This window comes from Lissotriton helveticus, chromosome 11 (assembly GCF_964261635.1).
Source record: "Lissotriton helveticus chromosome 11, aLisHel1.1, whole genome shotgun sequence".
Taxonomy (NCBI): domain Eukaryota; kingdom Metazoa; phylum Chordata; class Amphibia; order Caudata; family Salamandridae; genus Lissotriton; species Lissotriton helveticus.
The window spans coordinates 1,119,304,659-1,119,318,698 of record NC_136072.1 but is presented as its reverse complement, the minus strand read 5'-3'; the positions used below and the strand labels follow the sequence as shown (position 1 = coordinate 1,119,318,698).

General features: G+C 46.4%; 1 protein-coding gene across 6 annotated transcripts in view; it reads right to left on the bottom strand.

The window, feature by feature from the left end:
* LOC144792679 (uncharacterized) overlaps window positions 1-14,040 on the bottom strand; it is a 63,372-nt gene that overhangs the window by 23,909 nt on the left and 25,423 nt on the right. For 3 of the 6 annotated variants that reach the window (XM_078667825.1, XM_078667827.1, XM_078667828.1), the window contains exons 2-4: window positions 9,415-9,510; window positions 7,280-7,375; window positions 991-1,065 (exon numbers count right to left, since the gene is read on the bottom strand). The gene's annotated coding sequence lies outside the window, so the exon portion shown is untranslated. Of the gene's footprint in view, window positions 1-990; window positions 1,066-7,279; window positions 7,376-9,414; window positions 11,802-14,040 lie in introns of those variants that run through there. The other 3 variants (XR_013602596.1, XM_078667826.1, XM_078667824.1) reach the window with 3 other exon arrangements.

Genomic DNA, 14,040 nt, shown 5'->3' with positions numbered 1-14,040 from the left:
GTAGAAGGCGTGTGTGTGTGTGTGTAGAAGGCATGTGTGTGTAGAAGGCGCATGTGTGTAGAGGGTTGGGTAGGTGTGTGTGTAGAAGGTGGGGTGTGTGTGTGTGTGTAGAAGGTGGGGTGTGTGTGTGTGTAGAGGGTGGGGTGGGTGTGTGTGTAGAGGATGTGTGTGTGTGTAGAGGGCGTGTGTGTAGAGGGTGTGTGTGTAGAGGGCGTGTGTGTAGAGGGCGTGTGTGTAGAGGGCGTGTGTGTAGAGGGCGTGCGTGTAGAGGGCATGCGTGCGTGTAGAGGGCATGTGTGCGTGTAGAGGGCATGCGTGCGTGTAGAGGGCATGCGTGCGTGTAGAGGGCATGCGTGTGTGTAGAGGGCATGCGTGCGTGTAGAGGGCATGCGTGCGTGTAGAGGGCATGCATGTGTGTAGAGGGCATGAGTGTGTGTAGAGGGCATGTGTGTGTGTAGAGGGCATGTGTGTGTGTTGAGGGCATGTGTGTGTGTAGAGGGCATGTGTGTGTGTAGAGGGCATGTGTGTGTGTAGAGGGCATGTGTGTGTGTAGAGGGCATGAGTGTGTGTAGAGGGCATGTGTGTGTAGAGGGCATGTGTGTGTATAGGGCATGCGTGTGTGTAGAGGGCGTGTGCGTAGAGGGCGTGTGCGTAGAGGGCGTGTGCGTAGAGGGCGTGTGCGTAGAGGGCGTGTGCGTAGCGGGTGTGTGCGTAGCGGGCGTGTGTGTAGAGGGCGTGTGTGTAGAGGGCATGTGTGTAGAGGGCGTGTGTGTAGAGGGCGTGTGTGTAGAGGGCGTGTGTGTAGAGGGCGTGTTTAGAAAGAGCATGTAAAGAGCTTGTGTGTAGAAGTGTTTGTAAAAAGCATTTGTTGTGTACAGCGTGTAGTACAAATTGTGCATTAAAGGATGCATAGTACAGACTTACCTTACTTAGTAAGTAACACAAGGAAGAAGGCATAAGAGTAAATACACAAGCATTATATGAACATACCTTGTTGTATTAATAAACGTAAAAGATGTATAGTAGATGATGGTGTTCTAGGAAATGGCTGGTGTTTTTTCTCCCCTGTGTAAGTAAATCAGAGTGTTAGAAAAATATTACGAGTGAAAATAAATGAAGCAATACATTTTTTATGTTTACTGCGAAAAGCCACCAATATCAAGCCCTTGAACTTTAGCAGCTAACGTGTTTGACTTCTTATATTTAAAAAATGGACTATTTACAACATGTGACCTAAAAAAAAATTACAGAAGTTTGTGGTGGGCAGCACATTGCATTTTGCTTTGCATCGTGCGCAACGAATTGTTCCATTGAAAAGTAGGTCAGAGGCCTTTTGAGCATTAGCACATCAAAGCCTATTGGCTTTGACATTTTTCGTAGACCACGAGTCTTGCCATGTTTTCTGAAAGACTGAAGGCTGCACTATATATTCCATTCAGGTTTGGTTGTGTGCCATTTTGTTAATTAGTCAAAGTAAGGAATGCCGAGTATGTGGCAAGAAAGAAAACAGGGGCCCTCTCCTGTCACAACATTGTCCAGTTATTCCAAGACTGCTAAATTGTCTCCTTGCCCTGTTTTGTTATGCAGCTAGTCACGGACAGCAAGGCTCAGGAAAGATTTATGTTTTTGTCTTGATAGATGCAGATAGCGTTCCAAAAACTTTAAAAGCCCTCAGTCCATGGAAGCACTCACCCGTCACTTATGTGTCTGCCTGCGTCGAGAAAGTGATGCGTTCCGTCTGCCACAGACACAAAATAAGATCGAAAGAATATATTACGAGGGCAACAACTGTCTCGTCTGCCAATGGGGACGTGGGCTTAGCTCAGTGGGGTGGAAGGCGGGGGTGTTGGCTCAGCAGGGGCTTGGGACTGGCAGCTGGGTAGGAGGGTTGTTTAATGGGTGATGGTATTCATTTACATCTAAACGGCTGACATCTCGGGCCAGGATTACAGTGGTAATGGGGGATGGGTGCAGCACATCACGTGCCAAGGACACATTGTCTACAGACGTTCGACTCAGAACAATAAAGTTCTAACCCTAGTGGCTTCCCCGGTTGACCTCGTTGCGTGACCCTGTGCACCTTATCCCTCTGGGCATGGCTCTCAAACTTCATTCTTCCTACGTGTATTACTTGTAAACGAGAAAGGCTATGCAAATGCATGTGCATGCACAGATCATGCAACTACGTCAGAGGACCCTTCGTGACGTGTGTGGATTCCCAGAGTAGTAACACCTCAGGGAGATGAAGAGGATGTCCCGGAGAGGGGGCTAATGGCAGAGGAAGTTGCCCATTAGTCTGTATTTCCAAGCATGTGTAAATCCTTTCCCCTATTTTCCTCCACTCACAAACTTGCACAAAAGTCCAGAAGCTTCTGCTCTATTCCTTTCCTTTCAACCCCCCCTGCCACACCCGTTCTACGGGTGGTATTGAGGAAAGGGGGTGTTCGCAGGGAACATTACTTTCCTTGTGAAGAAAAAAACACATAACCGTCATATCAAAAGAATCCGAATTCTAGCACCCCAAAACGATATTACACAAATCAGCCAGCCTGCCCTTTTTTAGGTCTCGCCTGTCGATGCGCATGCGCATCGAGCAAGCGAGACTATAGGGGCTCATCCAGACTTTATCTAACTTGCAAGGAATCGTGGCGATTCCTTGCAGTGCCCGTGACTTTTAAGCTCAATGCGCATGTGCATTGAGCTTAAAAGCGCGTGCACAGCCGCCCGCATTCCTCCGACACCTTTGAAGTGAAGCTTAGCTTCACTTCAAAGGCCCGGCTTGTTCACACCCACATGCCGCTCTGCCCCGCTCCGCCCCCTCCCCTGAGTCATCCTGCCTGCCCCTTCCCGCCGTGTCGCATTTCTCCTCCCCCCTCCCCTCTCTTCCCTCCGTCTTGTTCTTCTTGCTCACTTGTCACTCTTTGCCCCTTACTTCTATCCCTTCCTTTCGATTCCCTCTCTGAACCTCCTTCTATGCCCATCTCCTGTTCCTTTCTTTTCTCCAACATTTGCCACGTCTGCTTTCCTCGTCTCCCCACACGTTTGCCTCCCTTTACCTCTGTTTCCTTAGCTCCTCGTTTCTCCCGCCTACTCTCACATCTTTCTCTTTTCTTTCTACCCTCTCGCCCCCACTTCTCTTCGTGCTCATCTGTTCTCCACACATTTCTCTCACTTAATTCTTCCTGCCTCAACTCTCCGCTCCGCCCCCTCCCCTTCCCGCCGTGTCGCATTTCTCCTCCCCCCTCCCCTCTCTTCCCTCCGTCTTGTTTGTTGTTGTTTGTTGAAGCAAACCCTTGCATTCACCCTTCGGGAGTTCATCCATTTGCGAGACTGCGATAGGCACATTTATTATTTTGTTTCCCATTCACCACAGTTTTTATTTTTTTAATAGGCACTGGTAGAAAGGGAGACTCGAACCGGTCCGTAGTCCACATCAATGCGGTACGGACAAAGATAATGACCGTGAATTGTGACCGTGAATTGTGACCTCCGCTTCGGCATTATAATTTAGCTTCCCCTCTCCTGCTTCGCATTACCAGCCCTCCCCACCCTCTGAGCACAAACAGTGCCTTTCTTAAGCAAGTGTCAATACTTCCTTATTCCTCCTCCCGCAGCCATTCCCATGTCTGCCCGACCCCTCCCTCACTCCCTACACCCCTCCTGCACAGGTCCAGCGGGCGCCTACAAAGTAGGAGCTCCACAGCGGCATTTGTATTTTTAAAAAGCAGCAGCTTGTGTAAAAGCATTTCCATTCGGGCTTCGCAGCTGTAGCATTTGTATTTTCAAAAGAGTAGCGTGTGTACGCATTTGCAGTTTGTAAATGCTCGGTCACTACAGGTAAATAAATATTGAAGTGCGTGGACTTTAGTATGTGAACTGCCAGAGCCGCAAAGAAATGCTTTCACATTCTTCCTGAATCAACTTGTAGGTGTCACCAGAATTGGCACTCAGTGTCGGCCTCGTGATATGGTGAATAGGCAACAAGAGACTTGAGCAAAGCTGTCCTTCTTAAGGAGGCGATGTTAACCAAGAGGACGGTAGCTGGACATGAGGTAAATACAACACTGGAATTAAGGGGCAAACCAATTGCCTACCTAGGTATTCAGTCTTCCACCCCTGCATTCTTGAATCTTCTTTTCACTGACTCTTCCTTATGTTCTTAACCCTTTCAGAGTTACTGGACTGTTTGGAAAACGTTTAATTTCCTTTAAATCTACTCCAGTGTTGCAACCATCTTCTTAGCGGTGAACAAACAGTAGCTTGATCGCTTTAATCGTGAATTGTTTTATGCTCTGAAACTATCCAAGGAGCTAAATTGGTTCCCTGTAAAGAGCTTGCAGTTTCTGCTTACATTTCACATGCTTCACTTGGTCTTGTTTTTTGTTGGAATGCGGCGGAAATGACTTAATTGCCGTTAGTTTAACCCCAAGGTGCATTGGCAGGGCTGTTTCAGCCGTCTTCCTCCTGTTGGCTCTTTCCCCCACAACTGTGTTTTTATGGCCCGCTCACCTGTGTGCCTCTCTGCTCTGTGTACGTCCCCCTAATGACGGACCTGGCATGCTGTCCCGCTGCTATGTATTCTTTCTGCTTTGCCACACTTTTCACACGCAACGGCTATTTTCTCACATGAGCGCCTGCCGAGCTGTGCGTCTTTGCTAAGTTGCTTTTTCCCATAAATGAGCCAGGAGTCGATGTTTTATGGCTGTGTTTGCTAGTCCATCCTTCCTTCAGTGAACCCTCAGACTGGGAATGTAATGTTACCAGGTCAGTGTCAAACACAGTACACCAGCAGATCAAGACTTTCTATTTAGATAGCTGTGCACTCTTGCACTTTTGGGTTCTAATCGTATTTCAAGAGCTGCATTTCAGAGCTTTTAGAAATGTTTATGGCTTTTTTTTTTTGAAATTCTTTAGCATTGGCTACAGGAAACAAAAATGCTAAAGATTTACAAAAAAAACCCATAAACAATTCTAAAAGCACTAACTCTAATGCTGCGAGACCTATTGCATTTTCAATGCTTGTTTCTCAGGGCGAGCAGTCATACCAGGGAGAGCAGCGACAAATACTTTCTTCAAACGAGCACACCTGGCTGGGGATTGTATGAATGTGTCAAACAAAAAAAGCCCGAGCTCCTCACAAAGCTTCATATTCGCCAAAATTAGAATGGTTTAGAAAGAGACGAGTCACGACGTCAGCACGGAGCCCTGTATAATAAAACTGAAGGTTAGCAATTAAAATTTCCATAAAACCACCACAGCTGTGGTGCATGTGAAATTCCCTTCTCTGAATTCCTATGTTTCCCTTAACCAGGACGCCTCTCTTTACTTTCCGAGTGTTTGCTCATTTTGTTTTCTTTGAGGCCTTGTGTCTTTGGCAGGTTCTCCCATATTCTGGTACCGGAAGAACTGAGAATTGCGAGGCGCGCGTATCTTTCAGTTGTAGACCGTTTGATAGGCTCTTGCCACCGCTGAAGGCCAGGGGCGTGGCTAGCAACTGTGCAGCAGGGGCAGTTGCACGGGGCCCAATATGATTAGAGGCTCAGTGAAGGGTGATTATTGTTGTATTTAAGGAACCAACATGTAGTCAATGGCTCATTTGCCTCCCTGCACCAGGGTTCATGGCTTAATACGAAAAGGCTTGTGTAGCACTGGCTACCATATCATTTTTATTTTTCATAGCAATTAACCATGGAGCGTTCTCAATATCCGGCTGAACTGTGCCTCAATTCATCAACACTGAAGGATGAAGAGCCGGGTAGGCCACATCCTGCAGTAGCCAGAGGACACGCGGATCTGTGTAGGTGGGGCATTAAATCCCTTGGCTAAATTCAAGATTAATGATGGACGATCTTCAAATAGGCATTGCACCGACACTGCATACGAAAGCGGTTAGGAAACGGGTTTTGCTCCGGCTGTTTTTAATGCTTCCGCTTGAGCACACACACTGGTGCTCGCCGACAATTGCACCTTGCACAACCCTGTATACACTGCAGGCCAAGCTTCAATGGAAGCGTAACGCATCCATATTTACAAAGCTCTGAGGCGTTCCCAGTGTGGTGTGTGACTGAGCTGTTTTCATAGCAATTAACCATGGAGCGTTCTCATTATCCGGCTGAACTGTGCCTCAATTCATCAGCACTGAAGGATGAAGAGCCGGGTAGGCCACATCCTGCAGTAGCCAGAGGACACGCGGATCTGTGTAGGTGGGGCATTAAATCCCTTGGCTAAATTCCAGATTAGTGATGGACGATCTTCAAATAGGCAACTATTTCCCTAAAACATTGTATTATTAAATTTAAAACAGGGACAGGCGAGCCTGCCATTACTAGCAGCTGCCTCATTTACATCTAGTAAGGTGAAAAGGAGTGGACCTACTCTACAAAGTACGAGTGTCGCATGCAAGATGGCAAAGGAAGTGCAAGTAGTAAAAGTTTATATTATCTACGAGCAGCTTAAGGTAGTGTATGTTAAAACATAGAAATGTGCACACATAAATAGCAAAGTACCCCAAAAATTATCAGGAACAGGCGAGCCTGCCATTACCAACAGCTGCCTCATTTACGTCAAGTTATGTGAAAACCAATGCTTTTACATTTGTTCTGCGCGATGCATCTAATTTGGTGCTGTTGCGCGCGCAACTGTATTTTTCGACCTTTGAACATTACATTTTAGTGAGTAATTGTTTATATGTATTTAACACTAGCTCAGCTTGCCATTACTCCGCATCACGGCACAGCTTGTTGGTGAGGGAATTAGAAATCGGTATTTTTCAACCTTTGAACATTACATTTTAAAGAAGCAATAGTATTAGATTAACACCCCCTTCACATTACGACATTTTTGCACGAATAAAAAGGAAGCTAATTTTTAGAACTGCGAAGAACCCGTTTCTGGAGTGCACACCTAAATGGCAAACTGAAAGTAATGTAGCTAGAGTGTTAAAAATAAGTGTGAAATATAGTAGACTGAAAAAGATAACTAAAAGCAATGGGTAAATTAACTAAAAGCAATGGGTAAAAAGGTAGAATTTTGAGGACGTAAATAGCTATCGTACATGTAGTTTCCCTCAGTGAAAACAGCAATCTAAGAAACTCTAATGTGAATATTTCTGCAGTAGTTTAAAAAAACATTGTATACTTTGTTAAAAAAAAACAGGAACAGGTATAGATTTTTTTAAATAAATTATTTCAAGTACAGAGAGCAAAGGAGGAAGTACAAAGAAATGCAAACACGCTAATACGAGAGCCTATTTTCTTTTACCAAGCACAAAGTTACTTACTGTTTTAGGTAACACGAATAAGTCCGCTGTCCCGAAGTATACCTGGCGGTGTCCTTTCCAGAAAAGTTTCTGACGGTTGCATTACTGGTTTAAATACTGTGAAATGAAAAAAAATGTCTGTTACTTAAATTAAATAAATTACCAACAGCTGCCTCATTTACGTCAATTAAGGTGAAAACGAATGTTTTAACATTTTGTTGTGCGCGATGCATCTAATTTGGTGCTGTTGCGCGCGCAACTGTATTTTTCTACCTTTGAACATTATATTTTAGTGAGTAATTGTTTATACGTATTTAACACTAGCCCAGCTTGCTATTACTCCGCATCACGGCACAGCTTGTTGGTGAGGGAATTAGAAATCTGTATTTTTCAACCTTTGAACATTACATTTTAAAGAAGCAATAGTATTAGATTAACACCCCCTTCGCATTATGACATTTTTGCACAAATAAAAAGGAAGCTAATTTTTAGAACTGCGAAGAACCCGTTTCTGGAGTGCACACGTAAATGGCAAACTGAAAGTAATGTAGCTAAAGTGTTAAAAATAAGTGTAAAATATAGTAGACTGAAAAAGATAACTAAAAGCAATGGGTAAATTAACTAAAAGCAATGGGTAAAAAGGTAGAATTTTGAGGACGCACATCCTGCAGTAGCCAGAGGACACGCGGATCTGTGTAGGTGGGGCATTAAATCCCTTGGCTAAATTCCTCATTAATAATGGACGATCTTCAAATGGGCATTGCACCGACACTGCATACGAAAGCGGTTAGGAAACGGGTTTTGCGTTCGGCTGTTTTTAATGCTTCCGTTTGAGCACACACACTGGTGCTCGCCGACAATTGCACCTTGCACAACCCTGTATACACTGCAGGCCAAGCTTCAATGGAAGCGTAACGCATCCATATTTACAAAGCTCTGAGGCGTTCCCAGTGTGGTGTGTGACTGAGCTGTTTTCATAGCAATTAACCATGGAGCGTTCTCATTATCCGGCTGAACTGTGCCTCAATTCATCAGCAAAGAAGGATGAAGAGCCGGGTAGGCCACATCCTGCAGTAGCCAGAGGACACGCGGATCTGTGTAGGTGGGGCATTAAATCCGTTGGCTAAATTCCAGATTAATGATGGACGATCTTCAAATAGGCAACTATATCCCTAAAACATTGTATTATTAAATTTAAAACAGGGACAGGCGAGCCTGCCATTACTAGCAGCTGCCTCATTTACATCTAGTAAGGTGAAAACGAGTGGACCTACTCTACAAAGTACGAGTGTCGCATGCAAGATGGCAAAGGAAGTGCAAGTAGTAAAAGTTTATATTATCTACGAGCAGCTTAAGGTAGTGTATGTTAAAACATAGAAATGTGCACACATAAATAGCAAAGTACCCCAAAAATTATCAGGAACAGGCGAGCCTGCCATTACCAACAGCTGCCTCATTTACGTCAAGTTATGTGAAAACCAATGCTTTTACATTTGTTCTGCGCGATGCATCTAATTTGGTGCTGTTGCGCGCGCAACTGTATTTTTCGACCTTTGAACATTACATTTTAGTGAGTAATTGTTTACATGTATTTAACACTAGCTCAGCTTGCCATTACTCCGCATCACGGCACAGCTTGTTGGTGAGGGAATTAGAAATCGGTATTTTTCAACCTTTGAACATTACATTTTAACGAAGCAATAGTATTAGATTAACACCCCCTTCGCATTACGACATTTTTGCACGAATAAAAAGGAAGCTAATTTTTAGAACTGCGAAGAACCCGTTTCTGGAGTGCACACGTAAATGGCAAACTGAAAGTAATGTAGCTAAAGTGTTAAAAATAAGTGTAAAATGTAGTAGACTGAAAAAGATAACTAAAAGCAATGGGTAAAAAGGTAGAATTTTGAGGACGTAAATAGCTATCGTACATGTAGTTTCCCTCAGTGAAAACAGCAATCTAAGAAACTCTAATGTGAATATTTCTGCAGTAGTTTAAAAAAACATTGTATACTTTGTTAAAAAAAAACAGGAACAGGTATAGATTTTTTTAAATAAATTATTTCAAGTACAGAGAGCAAAGGAAGAAGTACAAAGAAATGCAAACACGCTAATACGAGAGCCTATTTTCTTTTACCAAGCACAAAGTTACTTACTGTTTTAGGTAACACGAATAAGTCCGCTGTCCTGAAGTATACCTGGCGGTGTCCTTTCCAGAAAAGTTTCCGACGGTTGCATTACTGGTTTAAATACTGTGAAATGAAAAAAAATGTCTGTTACTTAAATTAAATAAATTACCAACAGCTGCCTCATTTACGTCAATTAAGGTGAAAACGAATGTTTTAACATTTTGTTGTGCGTGATGCATCTAATTTGGTGCTGTTGCGCGCGCAACTGTATTTTTCTACCTTTGAACATTATATTTTAGTGAGTAATTGTTTATACGTATTTAACACTAGCCCAGCTTGCTATTACTCCGCATCACGGCACAGCTTGTTGGTGAGGGAATTAGAAATCTGTATTTTTCAACCTTTGAACATTACATTTTAAAGAAGCAATAGTATTAGATTAACACCCCCTTCGCATTACGACATTTTTGCACGAATAAAAAGGTAGCTAATTTTTAGAACTGCGAAGAACCCGTTTCTGGAGTGCACACGTAAATGGCAAACTGAAAGTAATGTAGCTAAAGTGTTAAAAATAAGTGTAAAATATAGTAGACTGAAAAATATAACTAAAAGCAATGGGTAAATTAACTAAAAGCAATGGGTAAAAAGGTAGAATTTTGAGGACGCACATCCTGCAGTAGCCAGAGGACACGCGGATCTGTGTAGGTGGGGCATTAAATCCCTTGGCTAAATTCCTGATTAATAATGGACGATCTTCAAATGGGCATTGCACCGACACTGCATACGAAAGCAGTTAGGAAACGGGTTTTGCGTTCGGCTGTTTTTAATGCTTCCGTTTGAGCACACACACTGGTGCTCGCCGACAATTGCACCTTGCACAACCCTGTATACACTGCAGGCCAAGCTTCAATGGAAGCGTAACGCATCCATATTTACAAAGCTCTGAGGCGTGCCCAGTGTGGTGTGTGACTGAGCTGTTTTCATAGCAATTAACCATGGAGCGTTCTCATTATCCGGCTGAACTGTGCCTCAATTCATCAGCACTGAAGGATGAAGAGCCGGGTAGGCCACATCCTGCAGTAGCCAGAGGACACGTGGATCTGTGTAGGTGGGCCATTAAATCCCTTGGCTAAATTCCTGATTAATAATGGACGATCTTCAAATAGGCATTGCACCGACACTGCATACGAAAGCGGTTAGGAAACGGGTTTTGCTCCGGCTGTTTTTTATGCTTCCGTTTGAGCACACACACTGGTGCTCGCCGACAATTGCACCTTGCACAACCCTGTATACACTGCAGGCCAAGCTTCAATGGAAGCGTAACGCATCCATATTTACAAAGCTCTGAGGCGTTCCCAGTGTGGTGTGTGACTCTGAGCTGTACACTTCTTTTTTTTTTTTTTTTTTCAGGGTGTGGACGCTTTTATTAAGTTTACAGAACACAATGTCAGCTTAGGACTTTCAGTTTATCTAAAAGGTTACAGCTTTTAATATGTAAGATAATTCTATTATGCCATTATCCGGCTGAACTGTGCCTCAATTCATCAGCACTGAAGGATGAAGAGCCGGGTAGGCCACATCCTGCAGTAGCCAGAGGACACGCGGATCTGTGTAGGTGGGGCATTAAATCCCTTGGCTAAATTCAAGATTAATGATGGACGATCTTCAAATAGGCATTGCACCGACACTGCATACGAAAGCGGAAACGGGTTTTGCGTTCGCCGACAATTGCACGCTGCACAGTGCTTACAGGATCACGCAGCAGTTGCTCTCGCCTGTCTTTTCACGGTTCCTCTGACCTTGAGAGTTCGGTTCTGGCAAAGTCTCTCTCGCCACCAAGTGCATCACTGGGGTTTTTCCCAGAGGCAGCTTTAGTGCTCCTAATGTTACGTTGCCATGTAGAAACCGTCCCTGATATATAAGCCGTAGAATGTTTGGACTGCTGACTTGCTCCTCTTCCCAGTCCATTGGCCAGTTGTCATATACATGCTTAGCAATATCTGCCGCTGAATCATTGGGCGAAAACAGGAATTCTTTTGTCTTCCCACTTACCAAGATAAGACGTAAATTAATCATGTCTGGGGGGACAGAGGCGTTGGACATCTTGATGGCAAAATCCTAGCTAAGAGCTTCGGCTACACGATGACCAGGCGAGTTTCAAAAGAAAAAAAACGCGTCTTTGTTTTTCCTCTTTTATGTGTTACAGAGGTAAAATCCGCGTGTAACGATCTTCAAGGTGGCAGCCGAGAGGTTCCTTTTGTCAGCAGCAGAGCTGTACACTTCAACCACGAGGTTTCTGTGGAGCAAAATGGCACCGAAGCAGACATTCTGACCATTTTATTGAAATACATCATAATGCTGGCTATGTTGGCCATATTCTCGGGCAAATATCGGCTGCAATAACTTTTTTCTTGGGAGCTGTGATTGGGGGGGATGTTTTCAAGAACGACTGACTACGTAATAGTATTGAAAAACCCGCTTTAATGAAACAGTCTCACTATACCTCTTTATAACTATCCAAAACAAGTCTGGAACAGAGCAACAGGTTCGGAGGCGTGTTTGCGTGCTCTCCCCTTCCCATTGGCTGGAAGGTAACATTCCAGCCAATGGGAAGAGGAGAGGGCGGGGCTTAAAAAAAGACCCAGAAACGCCCCCGAATCGCGTTCTCACTGGGAAAGACTGATTGACAACGCTGTCTTCCAATGGCTAGCCTCCATTTATGGAGCTAGCCAATGGAAGAAGGGGCGGATTCAAGTCCCCCATAATGTAAAAAACAATAGCTTTCGCCTGGGCGTAGCCCTGCTTCGCAGAGCTACGGCCAGGTCGAAACCTAAAAAGCGCCCCACCTGCACTTGACCACAGGTGCTCAGCCTGTCTCCCACCTGAGGGTACCACCAGGGAGCCTGCAGCACTCTTCTCCTGAAACCCACGAGGACAGAGCTGGGCACAGGCAGGCCAGTACGCAGGCATATATTCAAGACATGGTAATCTAACGTACTTCTATGATGCGGACCCTACTCTGAGTGTAGATGTTGGACTTGGCCCTTAGGGCAGGTTCACCCCTAGACTTTTTGCTTTAAATGGTGAATTGGTGATGGTGATTTTTGGGTTCTGCGCACTTTCACTGTGTCCCAGTGGAAAGTGCGTGCGCACACTGAGTGCGTGGAGTCAGGTAGGCCTGCCCTCCCATAGGAATGCATGGGGAATGTATGTGTCCCTGGTAGTTCCTGATGCGTGGGGAGTGCAGGCTCGAGTTTAGTATGTGCGAACTCGTGGGAGTGAATGCTGCGCGATGGTATGTGCAGCTTGTATGTGTCTAGTGGGGAAGTGCCATTCCCAGACATGGCTGTACGTGTGCTGTGAGGGTGCTGGCGTGTGATTGGCTGGAGCTGGCTGGCATGCCAGGCTCCAGGAAGTCTGGATGGGTCTGCCCGGTGGTGAGTGGGAGATTAGCATGCTGATGGCTGGGGAGGAGTGTACCTGTGTCCTGAATGAGGCTGGGTTTTCCCCTGACAATGCTGGCTCCGCCCCCCTGTGGTGCGTCTAATGACCCTAGCCCTGCCAGTGAATAGAGTGTGCTGATGAGCACATCAAGAGTGCTCACAGACCAGCTGCGACTGGTTCTGCCCCCACCCTGCACCTACAGACAAAGGATTTACTGTATAAAAATGGGGCTGTGTCCCCACAGAGGTTGTTCTCTTCCAGGATCCTGAGGGGGCTGCTGCTGCTGACGCTGGGCCAGAGGACCGCCACTTGGAGTGTCTCCCTGCCTGGAGACCCAGTGTGCTGGCTCTGGGCCCAGCCTTGCCCCCCTGCCTACCTAAGGACATTTTTGGGACTCTGCCCTGCTGAGGGCACCTGGGAGCGTTTGATTTCCCATCTAGCGCTGGGAGCGCTGGATTCTTGTCTCTGGCGCCTAGAAGTGCTGATGTTGCTGCTAAGCGCTGGGAGCGCTTTGCTTTTCCTTTTGCGGCTGCCCACTCCGCTGTTTGCCGTTTTGGAGTCCCCTGGTAGGTGCCCACCCTGCCAGGGACCTTGCGCTGTTCTTGGCTAGCGAGTGCCCACCTCGCTTTATAGTCCAGGGAGGGCCGGTGCCCACCCAGCATTGCCCAGCTCAGTGCCGCCTTCATTTGCCCCGTAGTTGCCTGCAGAATCCTGAGAGCAGCGCGCCCCGGAGCCTGGAGGCTCGCTCGAGGGGCCGCGCTGTAATTGGCTGCCCGGCCGGAAGCCAGGCAACCCGTGGGCGGGACTGCGGGACAGCCGGAAGCAGCCTGCCTTTCCTGCCCGGGGCTCCCAAGTGAGGAGAGAGCCCCGGACTCCTGCAGCAGCCGGGGAGGAAGAATCCTGCAGCCGGTGTCTTCTACGAGGCTCCCTGAGTGAAGGGAGAGCCCCGCAGCCAGCAAAGACGACCCGCCCCAGCAGCTGAATATCCGGAGGAGCCCCCCCCCTGCCACAGGAGCCCGGTGAGTGGAGCTGCCCGGGAGGAGGGGGTGTGAGGCCGAAGCTCCGTGATGCGAGGTTGGGGAAGAGGGGGAGGCGTCGGGGCACATTGCCGGTGCCCGCCCCCCTCTCACTCGTGCTAACTTCGGTTGGGGGCATCATTGAAAGGGTAGAGCGGCCCCGGCTGACAGCGGGCCGCTCCCCCAGTGCAGA